The sequence below is a fragment of the Nycticebus coucang genome, chromosome 13, assembly GCF_027406575.1.
Source record: "Nycticebus coucang isolate mNycCou1 chromosome 13, mNycCou1.pri, whole genome shotgun sequence".
Lineage (NCBI taxonomy): Eukaryota > Metazoa > Chordata > Mammalia > Primates > Lorisidae > Nycticebus > Nycticebus coucang.
Window position 1 is genome coordinate 39,943,315 of NC_069792.1, and position 17,549 is coordinate 39,960,863.

The following is a 17,549-nucleotide window of genomic DNA, read 5'->3' on the forward strand; positions in this document are numbered from 1 at the left end:
TTTGTATCCTTCGTGCATAGGACAGTCTGGTACCCAGTAAATAGTAGATGCCAAGTAAATACTTGGAAACCAGTGAACCAATGTGTTAGTCGTTATTTCTGACTTCTCTAAGTTGGCAGCTTCTTGAAAGGCAGTATCTAGTCTTAAGCATTTTATTCCTAGCACCTACTACAATTATATATTGTTTCCAATTAGTGCCTCTTGTCTTTAAATGAATTTTATATATTCCATTCTGTACTCATTACCATGGTTTAATGTTTTATGTTGGTCACTGATACAAGCTACAGAACTGAAAGGGCCTTAATGATCTAATACAACCCTTTCCTTTCCCATGCAGTGGTTCTCAACCTTCCTAATGCCTCCCAATGCTGCGACCCTTTAATACAGTTCCTCATGTTGTGGTGACCCCCAACCATAAAATTATTTTCATTGCTACTTCATAAGTGTAATTTTGCTACTGTTATGAATCATAATGTAAATATCTGATATGCAGGATGTATTTTCCTTGTTACAAAGGGTTGAGAACTGCTGCTAAAGAGAGGTCAGATGATTTCCCCACAACAACCAGGAAATGCTGGGTCTAGAATCAAGTTGTCAAATTTCCCAGGTTTCTTCATTCTACTAAATTTTGCTACTTAGATTAAATTTTCAAGTCATCTATACCACTTTCATTTTAAAACACCAGAGATCCTCATTATCTGATACTGTTTATTTCAACAAGCATTTTTTTTTGTAATTACCTACTCTGTTAAACATTTGAGACTATTGTTTTTCAGTTTGCAATCTTATGAGAGGATCTTAGAACCTAGTGTTGATAAAAATGTTATTTGGCAAAAGAAAGCAAAGTTTTGTTTCTCTTTGGGTAGGAATTTTTTTCAAAGTTAGAGATTTTACTTAGTTTTATTTCACACTTTAATAGTTTGTAAAGTCTTACTATAGGACTTCAAAAGTAAAATTTGTCTTATTTTATTTCTAGCTTTTCCGATCCTTTTTCTATAGTTTCACCATCTATACTCTTTACCAACAACTGTGGTTTACCAGTTGGTAATACAGAAGAATCATTAACTAGGAGAAAATGTCAAATCTAAAAATGAAAGAGGCAGCCCTTATTTATCTTGACAGAAGTGGAGGCCTCCAAAAGTTTATAGATGATTGCAAGTACTACAATGGTATGTTTGGCAAAGATGACTATTTTATTTCATTTTATTTTTTTATTTTCCTTTTTTTTGTAGAGACAGAGTTTCACTTTATTGCCCTCGGTAGAGTGCCATGGCGTCACAAAGCTCACAGCAACCTCCAGCTCCTGGGCTTAGGCGATTCTCCTGCCTCAGCCTCCCGAGTAGCTGGGACTACAGGCACCCGCCACAACGCCCGGCTATTTTTTTGTTGCAGTTTGACCGTGGCTGGGTTTGAACCCGCCACCCTCGGTATATGGGGCCGGCTCCCTGCTCACTGAGCCACAGGCGCCGCCCTCATTTTATTTTATTTATTTATTTTTTTGAGACAGAGTCTCATATGTCGCCCTCGGTAGAGTGCTATGGCGTCACGGCTCACAGCAACCTCAAACTCTTGGACTTAAGTGATTCTCTTGCCTCAGCCTTCTAAGTAGCTGGGACCACAGGCGCCTGCCCACAACACCTGGCAATTTTTTTGTTGTGGTTGTCATTATTGTTTAGCAGGCGGGGCTAGGTTCTAACCTGCCAGCCTTGGTTGTATGTAGCTAGCGCCCTAGCCACTGAGCTGTGGGCACCGAGCCATGAGTTTATTTTAGAAACTATCAACTAAATTCCAACATATAATTATCTTGACTATGACTTTTATCTGTTTTCACAGATTCTAAACAAAGTTCTGCTATCGATTCAATATTTTAATAAATCCTTCTGATGTTGTTGAATTAGATGCCGAACTTGGAAATCACATTTTACATCAGCCTTTACAAGCTGCTCGAGTTTTTCAATCAGTAAGTTAAAGAAAGAAATAATTTTATACCACATGGAATTTTTGGTAACTTTTTTGTTTGTTTGTTTGAAATCATAGGTCTGTTTTATTGCTGTTAAGACTCTCTCATTAATTGGACAATTACAAACAGAAACTCAAGTAAGTTTTAGTGAAATTTAGCAAAGGAAACTCAGATACAAACTTTTATGATGACTTCTAAATAAATATTTCTGTATTCATTTATTTTAACTGAGGAAAGAGGATCACTTGAAACCAAAAGTTGGAGGTTGCTGTGAGCTATGATGCCATTGCACTCTATCCAGGGCAACAGCTTGAGACTGTTTAAAAAAAAAAAAAATTCTTTTTGAATATTAAAAGGTATCTAGGGCGGCGCCTGTGGCTCAGTTGGTAGGGCACAGGCCCCATATACCAAGGGTGGTGGGTTCAAGCCCGGCTCCGGCCAAACTGCAACCAAAAAAATAGCCGGGGTTTGTGGCGGGTGCCTGTAGTTCCAGCTACTTAGGAGGCTGAGGCAAGAGAATCACCTAAGCCCAGGAGTTGGAGGTTGCTGTGAGCTGTGTGAGGCCAGGGCACTCTACCGAGGGCCATAAAGTGAGACTCTGTCTCTACAAAAAAAAAAAAAAAAAAAGGTATACTATATTTTTTCAAAGTTCAATGAACTATCTTACACATGCATTTTTATTCCCTATATTGTTACTTATAACATTAAGCACTTTTATAATAAAACATTTCAAACATACCTGAAGCAAAGAAAATAATATACTGAATCTCTCAGATTTAGTGTTACAATATTTTGCCATACCTGTATCATCAGTTTTTTCCTGAAATATTTTAAAGCGAATCCTAGATGTTCCATTATTTTATCCCTACATACTTTAGTATCAACCTCTGAAAACTATGAACATTTTTCCTATATAACTACAATGCCATCATCACTCCCTTACAAAAGTAACAGTAATTCCTTGATATCATCTAATATCCATTTCATATTAAAATTTGCTTTTTTTCTCAAGAATGTCTTACAATTAGTTGGCTCAAATCAGGACCAAAACGAGGTTCACGCATTATAATTGATTCTTACATCTCAGTAAGTCTCTTTCAGTCTAGAACTATTCCCCCCCACCCTTTTTATACCAATGACTTTTTAAAGAAACTAGTTAATTGTCCCTTGTTATATGACCTGAAGTTGTCTAATTGCTTCTTTGTGGTGCTAGTTATCTTATTCTCCTGTACCTCATATTTCTAAAATAGAAGTTGGCTCTAAAGGATTTTTTGATTCAGAGTGAACTCATTTTGACAAGAATACACCATTGTTGATATAATGTGTATTCTATATTGCACTGTATCAGGGGGATATAATATCTGTTATTCTACTTTTAAGTATCACAGTTGATCAGTGGGTTCATGTGATATCATTCTGATCTCTCCATTATATGGTTTCTCATCAACTTTTACTTAATGGTTTTAGCAGCCATTGATGTTCATTGCCTAGAATCTTTGACTTTTTTTTTTTTTTTTGTAGAGACAGAGTCTCACTGTACCGCCCTCGGGTAGAGTGCCGCCCAGCTCACACCAACCTCTAACTCTTGGGCTTATGCGATTCTCTTGCCTCAGCCTCCTGAGCAGCTGGGACTACAGGCGCCCGCCACAACGCCCGGCTATTTTTTTTGTTGTTGTTGCAGTTTGGCCGGGGCTGGGTTTGAACCCGCCACCCTCGGCATAGGGGGCCGGCGCCCTACTCACTGAGCCACAGGCGCCGCTTAGAATCTTTGACTGAATTAGGAGTTGTCAAATTGCATTTTTTTTCAATTTTAGCATTTTTTCTGAATTTATTAGCTAGAATTACTCCATAGAAGAAATTTTTCCTCATCAACTATTTGCTTACTTTGAAATACAATTTTTACTGGAAAGACAAGATAAATGTGTGATTCTTTACCTTTATACATTTTCAGAAAGTAACAAGTTGAAATCTAGCAGCTTCCGATGATGAAACTCCAAGGTTTTTTGCTTTTTGTTTTTTCTTATTTAAAATATGAAGAACTCATGGACTTTTTAATATAGCTGATATTTTAATGAATCTGTTATTCCTTTTGATGCTCTTCAAAATTGCACCTATGTCCTTTTGACATACATATGCCATTTGCTTTTTATGGATCCCTTGATTTCTGTCACAAGAAGATGCCCCAGTCCATATGGTATATTTTCTGTCCCAGACCTGAATCAGCCATTTCTCCAGGGAGCTCTGGTTCCTTTTAGTGAGAAATGGTATTTACAGATCACATTCTGGGTACTAGGAGTTCTTTGCTCTTGGGTTAACATTGTTTTTTCAAGTCTTTTCAGTGGATATAGCAAGGAAATGTGTACATTTTTGGAAAGATGAGTTCATACCGATATTTTCAATTAAAAACACTAGATTATAAGATTTTCACTTCTTTGATTTTATACTAGAACCTCTTTTCTCTTATGCTTAAACGTTTGTTGCTAACATTAACAAATCATTTAGTTACTCAGCAGTATACTTCCTATATTGTAATGCAAGTAAAATTGGATCTGCAATTTTTAATACAATTTTATGTTCCTATTAGATTAATATTGTGCTGAAGTTAACACATTTACCTGCTCTGCCAAATTATGCTCTTGATCTTAGTGACTTTCCACTTGATTATACATCTCAGAGATTTTATATGCTACAAGGAATTGTGATTGCAATGACGACTGTAACTAAGTATACACAAGGTGCAAGGTTCCTTTGTACAGATGAAGCATGCCCCCTTTCAAAAGGTAAACTTTAAAATGGAAAATCAAAACATCAAGCAATTTATTGTTTAACCCCAAATTATGTTTATAGTTAGTTAGAAAACATAAAGTAGAAAGAGTGGAATAAAATTTGATATCTCCTAATGTGTATACTTTTGCTTTACTAATCTTTTTTTTTCTTGAGACAGAGTCTCAAGCTGTCACTCGAGGTAGAGTGCTGTAGCATCACAGCTCATGGCAATCTCCAATTTTGGGGCTTAAGTGATTCTTTTGCCTTAGCCTCCCAAGTAGCTGGGACTACCAGGCATCTGCCACAATGCCTGGCTATTTTTTTTTTTTTTTTTTTTTTGGTGGTTGTTGTTTGGCAGGCCTGGCTGGATTCGAACCCGCCAGCTCCTGGTGTATGTGGCTGGTGCCCTAGCCACTGAGCTATAGGCGCCGAGCCTGCTTTAGTAATCTTTAAAAAACATTCTTTCTCCTTTTCTCCCCTGTTCCCAACTTAACAAATGAACCTGTGTTGCTGAAGTATTTGTTCTTTTTCTTTTTTTTGGAGAAAGAGTGTCACTCTGTCACCCTGGGATTGAGTGCAGTGATGTCAGAGCTCACAGAAACTTAACATTCTTGGGCTCAAGAAATACTTTTGTCTCAGCCTCCCCAGTAGCTAGAACTATAGGCAACCCCCACAATGGCTAGTTTTTCTATTTTTAGTAGAGATGGGGTTTTTCTGTTGCTCAGGCTAGTCTCAAACTTCTGAGCTCAAGCAATCCACCCACCTGGGCTTCCCAGAGTGCTAGGATTACAGAGGTCCTTCCTTCCTTCCTTTTTTTTTTTTTTTTTTTTTTTAGAGAGAGTCTCACTCTGTCTCCTGGGCTAGAGTGCTGTGCAATCAGCCAACTTCACAGCAACCTCAAATTCCTGGATTCAAGTAATCTGATCTTCCTATCTCAGCCTTCTGAGTAGCTGGGACTACTGGTGCCCACCACAGCACCTGGATCAATTTTTTTATTTTTGGTAGAGATGGAGTCTCACTTTTGCTCTGGCTGGTCTTGAACTTCTGAGCTCAAGGGATCCTCCCACCTCACTCTCCCAGAGTGCTAGGATTTCAGGCATGGGCCACTTGCCAGGCCATGAATAAATATAATTTTTAATGGATTGAAAATAACTAAATCTGAAAATAAATTATGAAATAATAATTTATAATAACAATTATTGTTGTTTAATAATAATAAACAATGAAATAAGCTTTTCATTGTTTTCTTTCAGGATTTCAGTATATAAGAGTGCATGTGCCTGGTGCTACAGAATCTGCAACAGTAAGAAATGACATTTTGTGTAATCTCTGTGCATCTTCACTTCAAGAAGACAGAAAATTTAGAGTAGTTGGTGGTAAAATGCATTTACGTTTTATAATTACAATTTGTAAAATAGTGTCAATTTGTAAAATAGATATTTCAATGTGAAAATTACATTGAATATATATTCTAATATGTCATTATTTTTTCACTTTGCCTTAAGATAAACAGATAGTTGAAATAATTACCACAAAGGCACTTCAGGCTTATCGAGGATATTCTAACAACCAGCCATTTAGATTCCAGTCTCTTACAATTTTCCTAAGAGGTAAGTAAATTCTGTTTGAAGTCAAAATAAATTGCTATAAATTATGTAATTGACTTGTTTATACTCATATATTATAAATAGTACTTCTATAGCTTAAGAACCACATCTTCTTATTCTTGTCTGTTTTAAAAAATATTCGTATTTAAGTAATGTATCAATTATTTAATTAGTTATACAACACTCACTTAAAATGATACGCATGTACTATCACCTGTCCATAGCACTATGCTAAGTAAGTCCCAGGGTTACAGTAATTTTAAGGCAATGATCTCTCATTATTCCGTGTGTGTCTTCAATAAATATTGGAGTTATTGCTCAGTTCTCTGGAGCTAGAGAGAAAAGGAAGAAAATGGAGATCATTGTTTAATCTTCACAGAAAGAAACAAGTTAATCCAGGCCACCCCTTGTGAACTTGTCTTTCACAACTTTACCACCAGTCAACTTCTAAGTGTGGAGGATCAGAATGTTTGGAATGATGTTTTAAAATAAACTTGGAACTCATGAAAAGCCTTGCCCAGTTTGTAGATACAAGAGAGGAACCTACTATAATGCCAGAGGGTAGACTTTGTAAATAGACAGACCCTAGATGTGAATTTCAGTTTTGCCATTTACTAGTAATTTAGCCTTCTGCAAGTCACTTAATGCTCTCTGTTTCTTCAAATATAATGTTGAGGTAAGAATATCTACCTATCTTACAGTTTACAATTAGATAATGTATGTACAAGTACTCAGATGTTTTGTAGACAGACAATATATGTACAAGTACCTTATATGTATTGAAGACGGTAAAATTGTCTTCCCAAATAAAATTATTACTCATAAGGTCACTTTTATTAACATTCTTTGTTATTTAATGCAAAGATGTTTCATCTTATATAGAATGATTTTTTTTCTTTTGACTATATTATAGAAGAGTATCTAGTTGCTGTGTCACATGCTTCTTGAAGTTAATTCATCATTGCATATAAAAATCAAAATTTATCAGCAATAAAATTGTATCAACTTACATTAATAATGTCACTGTATATGGATATTATACTAAATAAAAGTAAACACTCAACTGAATTATTACTAGTTCTAGATCTTTAAGCCATATGATCATGTACAAGTTCATTTAATGAATATATATATTCTTCTGTTTAATAATTTTAGATGAATCGGTGAATAAAATGAATATAGGAAATGAATATAAAATTATTGGAATTCCTACATGTGTAGAAACTGCACAAACTACTGTCTGTATAGAAGCAAATAATATAACTTTTTGTAGTTCAAAAGGTAAGGAAAATATAAGCACCATATATTAACAAATATTTAAATTTAAATCTGTTCAGCAAATAAATATTGTTTGCCTGTGTGCATTCTTCTATATAAGAATAGAAGTTATAAACAAGGTATAACTTATTATAAGTTATAAACATGTTATAACTTATTATAAGTTATAAACATATATATACATATATAATTTGTTATAAGTTATAAACAAGACAGTCAAGGTTCCTCCTCTTAAATTGTATGAAAGACAGATAATAAACTTGTAAACTAATCAATAAGACAATTTCAAATAATAAATGCTATGAAAGAAATAAAACAAGACAATGTTGTGGAAGCCTCCTAACAGACAAGACTCCTTTCTTTGCGCTAAGTTTTATTTTATTTTATTTTATTTTTTGAGACAGAGCCTCAAGCTGTTGCCCTGGGTAGAGTGCTGTGGCATCACAGCTCATAGCAACCTCCAACTCCTGGGTTCAAGCGAGTCTCTTGCCTCTGCCTCCCAAGTAGCTGGGACTACAGGTGCCCGCCACATCGCCTGGCTATTTTTGATGGTTGAAGCCATCATTGCTGTTTGGTGGGCCTGGGCTGGATTCAAACCTGCCAGCTCAGGTGTATGTGGCTGGCGCCTTAGCCACTTGAGCCACAGGTGCCAAGCCGAGCTACGTTTTATTTTTATTTTTATTTTTTTTTGGCCAGGGATGGGTTTGAACCTGCCACCTCTGGCATATGGGACCAGCGCCCTACCCCTTTGAGCCACAGACGCTGCCCTATTTTGATTCTTTTTGTCATAATTAGCAATGAGAAAAATGCTTCAGGATGCCAAGACTTAGAGGTTACTATACCATTCTTTATTTTCTAGTAAGGCAGTTCTAAATAACAGTTTTGATCTGAAAAAGAGAACTATAAAATAGCATAATTTTCCTCAAGTGAGTGCTGAACCAATCAAGAAATAAGACAAGAGCTAGTTACAGTGGCTCACATCTGTAGTCCCAGCTCCCAGGAGGTTGAGGTGAGAGACCAGGAGTTTTAGACCAGACTGGGCAACATAGAGAGTCCCTTGTCTCTAAAAAAATATTTTTAAATAACATAGGCCAAATGCACAGCTCATGCTTGTAATCCTAATACTCTGGGAGGCTGATGTGGGAGGGTTGTTTGAGGACAGGCGTTTAAGACCCGTCAGAGCAGAGTGAGTCTTCATCTCTACAAAAAAATAGAAAAATTAATCGAGGTGGTGGTGTGTGTCTGTCTCAGCTATTCAGGAGACTGAGGCAGGAGGATTGCTCAAGCCCAGGAGTTAGAGGCTGCATTGAGCTATGATGACACCACTGCACTCTAGCCTGGGAAACAGAGTAGTTTGAAACCCTATCTCAAAAAAATAGACTAAATAAATTAAATAAATAAACCAAAAAATAAATAAATAAGACAAAAGATAAAAGCAGAAGCAGATGAGGGCCAAAATATTACCTTTATTACTGATAATTTCTTTTAACAGCTCCAGCATATTTTAGCATATTAAGTAAACAAAAGTAGAGAGCAGATCTATTCTTTTAACTTGGTTCACAAATATCTAAATGTAGAAAAGTCTGGTTAAATCTTGGGTAGAGCTAGAATTTTTGGAATGAATAGATAGCCATCTGCAATAATAGAGGCCCAACTTGAATTTAAATGTAAGTGGATTCTAAATATTTCTACTTATCTTGAAAAGAAAAGTTTATTAAAAGAAAGCACTGATGGGCTAGTTTAGTGATCTTTTTTAATATTTTCTGCTGTTGAGTTTCTCAAGATTTATTGATTTTGGTAGTAGAACATGTTTCCCAGGCTAGAGTGCAGTGGTGCCATCATAGCTCAACGCAGCCTCTAACTCCTGGGCTTGAGCAATCCTCCTAAAGTGTGCTTTCTTATGCTGACATCCAGAATTAGGCAAATTTACCCACCCAAATGTGTCAAGAGCTGGGCTAAAAGGCCTCACTTAGTCCATGGGGATGGGTGAGTATAGAAGATCATTGCTCTATGACATCAGCCAAGAGGAAGGAGACTGGGATATACATGCACTGCATTTTTTCCCCAAATTGATCAATTTGATAAACCAGTCATTCAGGAATTGGAGAGATCTAGGGGATGGAGAAGATCTAGAATGTTGCAATATAGTACAGTATAGTGCTTTCAAAGTAGTAGAATATAAATCTTTCCTTTTAACAGCAACATTTGAATATTCCTCATTCTGCTTATTGTCCCTCATTGAAAGTGATACTACTTCACCAGGTGCAGTGGTTCACACCTGTAATCCTAGCACTCGGGAATGAGTTGAGACCTGTCTGAGCAAGAGTGAGACCCTGTCTCTACTAGAGATAGAAAAATTGGGGTGGGCGCTTGTAGTCTCAGCTACTCAGGAGGCTGAGGTAGGAGGATCACTTGAACCCAGGAGTTTGAGGTTGCTGTGAACAAGGCTGATGCCATGGCACTCTAGCCTGGGGCAACAGAGTGAGACTCTCTGTCAAAAAAAGGAAAGAAAGAAAGAAAGAAAGTGATACCCTTTCAAACATAGATATGCAAACACAGTAAGCAAGAGTTCCATGATCTGGTTCTGCTCACATCAATCTTTGAAAAAAAAGAATGAAGAATTTGTCCGCAGGCCCCAGTCAATCTGTTTGAACACACAGGGTGATCTCTTCCCTTTATCATACTTCCTGGGGTAGAAATGATAGACCAGTGTGCCTCCAATCATAATTTAATATCATTGTAAGAATTTGAATATGTCTTTAAAACTATAATTTGATATTTTAGATAAATGGAATCAAGTGTCTGTAATGTGTTTTCGTTTTAAATCCCTTTCTAACGTATGTGTTAATATTTATTTTCAGTTCCTTCAGGAATTAGTGACGACTTCAAGCGTCTCCTTTCCTTGACTTCCAGTTCATGCTGGAAGTTTACAGCAATACTTGCCAATATCTTTGCATCACAGATTGTTCCTCCTGGGACTTACAATTGGCTCAAACTCTGTTTGTTGATGAGTCTTGTACAGACAAGTGACCGTAGAAAGGAACTGGAAGATTGCCTGGATATTTGAATTATAACAAGTGATACTCTACTAGTAGACAGGTAAATATGTGACATGACTTTTTTCTTTTTTTTTTTTTATTAAGCAGACCTAGGCAGACCTAGGCTTCAAACCCCCTACCCATGGTACACAGGACCAGCACTTTAAGTGAGCTACAGGTGCCCAACTGACATGAATTTTTTAAAATGTTAATTGGCCACAAGTTTGTATAAATTTTTTCAATAAGCATTATTATAAGAGGAATATTTAGGATTTATCTGAACTAGTATGTATAATTATTCTAGTCACTTTTTATCAATAAAGTAATAAACTTTTGAAACGTAAGTAGATAAATGAGATATTTGCTTTTAATATTTTGAGAGTGTAACCACTCGAGGTTTGAACCTTTTCCCTCACTCATTCCTTTGCGGATATGTAGCAAATGCATCCTTCCCAGCCTTCCTTTTCCCCCATTCCCTGGCTCTACCTTTGTGCTTTGTTTTCATTTTTTAGTAATCTTCCCCGCAAGGAGCCAATAAGACGTTTTTAAATTTTTCTCCAAGATTCCATTCACTAATATTGATTCACTGTACCCAACAGTGCCAAAATGACTGTTTTGGTGATACCTCATTCCTAACTTTGGAATAGGCCTCTACTCAGAGTTTTGTGGCTCCCCATTAGCGAGTACCCTTTTCTTAAAAAGTGACATGAATGTTCACAAAATTTAGAATAAGCTCCTTTTAAAATATTTTGTATGTAATTCTAAAGCAAAAAATAAATTTATAAAGTGAATTTAAAATAGAAAAATGCAAATCACCATCATATTAATTATACAAATAATATTTTGCTAAAATTAAATTGCCACTTGTAATGATCCAAAATTCCATATATTTCACCACTTTGTTTTCTACTCACGAAAGTATTTAGTTCCCTGACATACTCACCATGTCTGGCTATTTCCAAACTTTTAAATTTTATAATCTGAGAGGTAGAAAATAGTATTTTATTTTTATTTGCATTTCTTAAATACATTTCTTATTTCAACTGGAAATAATTTTCAGCATCATTTAAATCTTACTAAACAATTGTATTATTTTTTATAAACCTCCTAATTTTGACTATTGTTTATTTTTCTTTTTTTTCGTTGTTTATTTTTCTAAGTTGTTTATCTACTTCTTACTAATTTGTGATGGCAGTTGTAAATTAAGGCCTTTGTCTCTTTTCCTGTTTGTCATAACCATTTGACTTTCTTCTTGGGTCTATATGGCAGATTTAATTTTGTTTGTCTTTAAGTAAAATTTGTTTATAGTATAATAATCATATCTTATTATTACCATTAAAATCAATTAATGAATTTTAACAAATACATAGACTCCTATACTCGCTACCACAATGAGCTATAGAACATTTTTATCACCCAAGAAATTATCCTCATTCCCTCTTCCAGTCAGTTCCTGTCTCCACAGGAGATTTCTGTAACCATAGATTAATTTTCCTATTATTAAACTTCATGAAATGGAATCATACAGTGCATGCTCCTTGGGGTCTAGTCTCTCTTGTTTAACAAAAAGTTTTTGAGATTGGTTCAGTTTTATGCATCAGTACTTCATCATTTTTTTTGATGAGTAGTATTCTCTTATATGAATATACCACAGTTGTTTTTCCAGTCTCCTAGTGGTGGATGTTGAGTTTTGCATGTTTTGACTATTATAAAGCTACTGTAAACATTCTTGTACAAGTCTTTTTGTGGAAATATTATTTTCATTATCTTGGGTAATACCTGGGAGTGGGATTGCTGTTTCATAAAATAGATGAACATGTAGTACAGTATTTAACTTTACAAGAAATGGCTAGTTTTCCAAGGTGGTTGTACATTCCAGCCAACAATATGAGAGTTCTACTTGTTCCCAATCTTATCAAAATTTGTTTTGTCAATCTTTTTCATTTTAGACATTCTAGTGACTATGAAATGGCATCTCATGATTCTCATTTGCACATCTCTGATGACTACTGATTTGAGCTCTTTTTCATGTGCTTATTGTGGCTATTCATACATCATCTTTTATGAAGTGTTTGTTCAAGTTCTTTCCTTACCTTTTGAGGAGCATGCACATCTGAACAATATTGAATCTTCCAATCCATTAATGTTGTCTATCTCTCCTTTTATTTACATCTTCTTTAATTTCTTTCAGCAATGCTTTATAAAGATCATGTATGTTTTTTTAAATGGATTCCTAAATATTTGATGTTTTTGATGCTACTAAAATAGCATCGAATTATTTTATTAAATTCATTTTCAATAGTTTGCTATAAATATATAGAAATACAACTAATTTTTATATTTTGACTTTGTATTCTGTGACCTTGCATCAGGAGTTTTAAATATTCCCCACCTGAGGCGGTGCCTGTAGCTCAGTGGGTTGGGCGTCAGCCACATATACCAAGGCTGGTGGGTTTGAACCCCGACGGGGCCAGCTAAAACAACAATGACAACTGCAACAAAAAAATAGCCAAGCATTGTGGTGGGCGTCTGTAATCCCAGCTACTTGGGAGGCTGAGGCAAGAGAATCACTTAAGCCCAAGAGTTTGAGGTTGCTGTGATCTGTGACACCACGGTACTCTACCCAGGGCAACAGCTTGCGACTCTGTCTCAAAAAAAAAAAAAAAAAAAGTTCCTCACCTGAGCTCACATGTTTGGGACCAACCTGAGCCAGATAGCTGGGCGTTGTGGTGGGCGCCTATAGTCCCAGTTACTCTGGAGGCTGATGCAAGAAAGTGGCTTGAGACCAAGAATCTTAGATGATTGCTGTGAGCTGTGATCCCACGCACTCTACCAAGGTCTACAAAGTGAGATGTCTCAAAAAAAAGAAAAAAAAAAGAGTTGCCATGATATAGAGGCAGATGGGACATTGGCAAGCTTAATGCAAAAAAATCTAAATAAGCAAAAGAAAGCAATCTATAAAAAGAAGAAGGTTCAGTTCAAATGTCATCTCTGTGTAACTTTCTGTGGCACCCTTCTAGCAAGAAATAATACTCCCTTCTGAATGTTTTGAAGATATTATTTTAGTACTTACCGCTTTATGTTTTAGTTTTTTATGTCTTTCTTTTTAGGCTTTCTAAGTTAAGGACCAAATCTCATGTATGTTTTTATCTCTACCACATAGCTGGTATAGCACAGGTATTCAATAAACATTGAATCAAATTAAATTTAATTGTGTATCTGTTAACACATTCTGACTTCTAAAAATCAAATAAAAGTAATAAAAATTTTATTTTTTATTTTTTCCCCTTAGGCTTTTGAATTTTAGCATAAGCCTTGTTCCCCGTGGTATATGTCATCTAGTCTCTACTGAAATTTTCCCCACTCTATCCAGGAATAAGTATGGACCTGGAGCAGTTAGCATTCAAGCTGGCAGTGCTTTGCTAGCCAAAGGTGGTATCTGCTTTATAGGGGATGTGGCTTCACACAAAAAAGATAAATTTGAACAGCTTCAATCAAGTAAACTTTTCTTCAGATTAATTTTTACTTATTTAACCTATACTCTTCATCAGTCAAGGAGTTATTTAACAGTGAAGATAGTATTGCATATGTTTTAGGAATTCAGAAGTTACATTAAATGCCATTTTTCATTTCAGTTTTATAAATAAAAACAGGGGAATTTGTCTCTACAAAAAAAAAAAACAGGGGAATTTAATGTGCAAATGTCCTGTGCTAGCTTTTGGTGTTGTGCTAACACGTGAGTTTATATTGGGGCAGATTTATTTCCTCTTCTTGTCTTATTGCATTAGGACCTCCAGTACAATGCCGAAAAGTAGTGTGAGAGGGGAATTCTTGCCTTGTTCCTGATCTTAGCAGGAAAGCCTAAAATTCTCATCATTAAATATGATGTTAGCTGTACATTTTCCATAAATTTTCTTTATCACATTGAAGTTCTCCTCTATTCCTAAGTTGCCGAGAGTTTTAATCATGAATGGGTATTGGATTTTGTCAAATTCTTTTCTGAATCTATTAATATGATTATTTTAATATGATTTATTTTTCCTTTAGGCTGTTAGTGTGATAGATTACATTACTTAATTTCTTTTTTCTTTGCAGTCGTGGCCGGGGCCAGGCTTGAACCCCACACCCCTGGTACATGGGGCCAGCACCCTACTCCTTGAGCCACGGGCACTGCCCACATTACTTAATTTTTGAATATTGAACCAATCTTGCATACCTAGAATAAATACCACTTGGTTGTGGTATATAATTCTCTTTATACATTGTTGAATTTGATTTGCTACTACTTTGTCAAGGATTTTCCATTAATGTTCAAGAGCAAATCTGCTCTATAGTTTTCTTTTTACAGCAGAGAAAGGGTTTATTTTGCAAAGCACTAATAAAGACTAGCAAATTCTCTCAAGTCTGTCTCTCTGAGAATTGGGGGGACAGTTTTTTTTTTTGCATTGAATTTTTTATTTGGAAATTTTTGGCTGGGGCTGGGTTTGAACCTGCCTCCTCCAGCATATGGGGTCGGTGCCTTACTCCTTTGAGCCACAGGCGCCGCCCTGACAGTTTTTTTTTTTTTTTCAGGTTAATTGAGGATATAAAGAATTAGGTTAAAGTGTTTGCGTGTGTTAGGTAAAGTCCCTCTTACAGTTGTGCCCTGCCCCAAAGAGATGTGCCATACACCCTAACACTGTGTCCATTAAGAGGGAGCCCACCCATCCCCCTCCATCCTCCCCTGTCCCCGCTTCCTTGTTCCAACACCCCCCACCTTGAATTGATTTGAGTTTTTCTCTTATGTGGGCATGTATTAGATGTCTACCGGGTTCATATTAGAATTGAGTCTATTGGATTCTTGCTTCTCCATTCTTGTGATATTTTACTAAGAAGAATGTATTTCACTCCATTCAGGTTAATACAAAAGATGTAAAGTCTCCATCTTTTTAATGGCTGAATAGTATTCCATGGTATACATATACCCCAGCTTGTTAATCCATTCCTGGATTGGTGGGCATTTAGGCTGTTTCCACATTTTAGTGATTATAAATTGATCTACGATAAACAATCTAGTGCAAATATCCTTACGAGAAAATTATTTTTTTTTCTTCTGGGTGGATGCCTAGTAATGAGATTGCAGGATCAAATGTAGTTTTCTTTTCTAATAATATCTTTGTCTTCTTTTGGTATTAGGGTAACGCTGGCTGGGCCGGTTATAGCTAACAAGAATGCGAACAGCCATGGACTGGGAGAAGAGCAATAAGGGCCTGGCCTTCTTGACATGTCAGCACGAATATATGAGAGTGTTCAAAGTACACAGCATATTGTTCCACCCTGCAAGAGAGGGCAGAAATAGGCTCATTCGATTAGGTCAATTGAATTTTGACCATAGCACTGAAGCCAGTCAGTGGGAAACAAGTTTTTCAGTAACAGTGGAACATCTGGGTACCTATATGGAAAAAATTAATCTTAGCCCATATCTCCCAAGTATACACAATAATTAATTTGAGATGGATCATAAACCTAAATATAGAAACTAAAAATACAAAGCTTCTCGAGGAAAATGTAAATATCTTCATGACATTAAGTTAGGCAATGATTTCTCAGGCAGAATTCAGATAGCACTAAATAAAAGAATTGATAGACTGAACTTCATAAAACTAAAAAGTTGTTTTTATTAAAAGGCCCCATTTAAAAAGTAAATAGCCAAACAAACAAAAATAATTGCATATACATATAATGTACATATACATATACTATAATATAATATACATATATGTATTATATATATTATATAGTATAATATACATATACATATAAGGTATTTGCCAGAACATAAAAACAATTACTATAAGTCAATAATATAAAAAAAAATAATTGACAACAGACTTGAGTAATGATTTCTCACAGGAATATAGACAAGATGACCAAAAAGCATATGAAAGGGTATTGATCATCAGTAGTTATCAGAGAAATGAAAATAAAAACCACAATGAGATACCAATATCAAATACTAGCAGAGCCAGCTTCATTGGTGTGGACCAAGTGCAGTTGCCCAGAGGCCCTCCTCCTGCCACAGGACCTTGGCATTTTGGTCAAAACTCTGCTATCACCATCCTCTAGTGTTTTTTTGGTAGGTAGTCAAGATTTATTTAGGAGGAACTTAACATACAAAGCAGTCTTGTGTACTGGCAAGACAAGGTAGATCTCCATGCTCACAATGCTTTTATGCCATGCATGGAAAAAAAAGGGAAAGGGAAAATAAAGGAAAAAACTACTGATGGCATTTTAAGCCATTTGGTTGCTTTTTTCTTTACTTTCTACTTAAAGGAATTGTTTGGGTTCCCAACATTCTTCAGTGTGCATGGCGACAGAGGAATGTTGTGGGCAATAGCAATTATCTTGAGATAACCAGTCCTCTGGTTGCTACGTCCTACAACTCACTCTGTGGTCATGTACCCACAGTACATTTTTACAGGGCCAGCCACAGAACCATTACCAGCTATAGTGTTTACTGAGGGCAAAGGGAAATGCAGAAAAGTCCTTATTTTTGGAAAGTCACACGGGTCAAATGCAATGGTTTGTTACATGTAGGGGTTTTGAGGAGCCTTATTCAAATTCCACTTTACTCTTACGGCAGTATTCACAAATCCTTCCAGGTGCTTCACTCTGAAGAACTAATTTTTTTTTTTTAAGAACTAGCTAAATCTTAAATTAGTACATTTTGATTTTCCTGCAAGCTCCAGTTTTTCCAATATGTGCAGATTTTCCACTCAAGTCATTTAGCGATGACTGTTTCTTCTGTACTCCAGCTGTAGCCTCCTACACTCCGTTTCTTTCCACATCCACACAGATTCTAATCCATAAGTGGGAGCTAAACAATGGGTACACGTGGTCATAAAGTGGTGTAAAGGGCAA

At 36.0% G+C, this 17,549-nt stretch overlaps 1 long non-coding RNA gene and 1 pseudogene across 1 annotated transcript in view; one reads left to right on the forward strand and one right to left on the reverse strand.

The window, feature by feature from the left end:
- Positions 1-1,022: 1,022 nt before the first annotated feature.
- LOC128563700 (minichromosome maintenance domain-containing protein 2-like) overlaps positions 1,023-17,549 on the forward strand; it is a 46,487-nt pseudogene continuing 29,960 nt past the window's right edge.
- LOC128563718 (uncharacterized) overlaps positions 6,461-17,549 on the reverse strand; it is a 47,833-nt gene continuing 36,744 nt past the window's right edge. The window contains exon 5 of the long non-coding RNA XR_008373863.1: positions 6,461-6,665. This is a non-coding gene — a long non-coding RNA (uncharacterized LOC128563718). The remainder of the gene's footprint in view (positions 6,666-17,549) is intronic.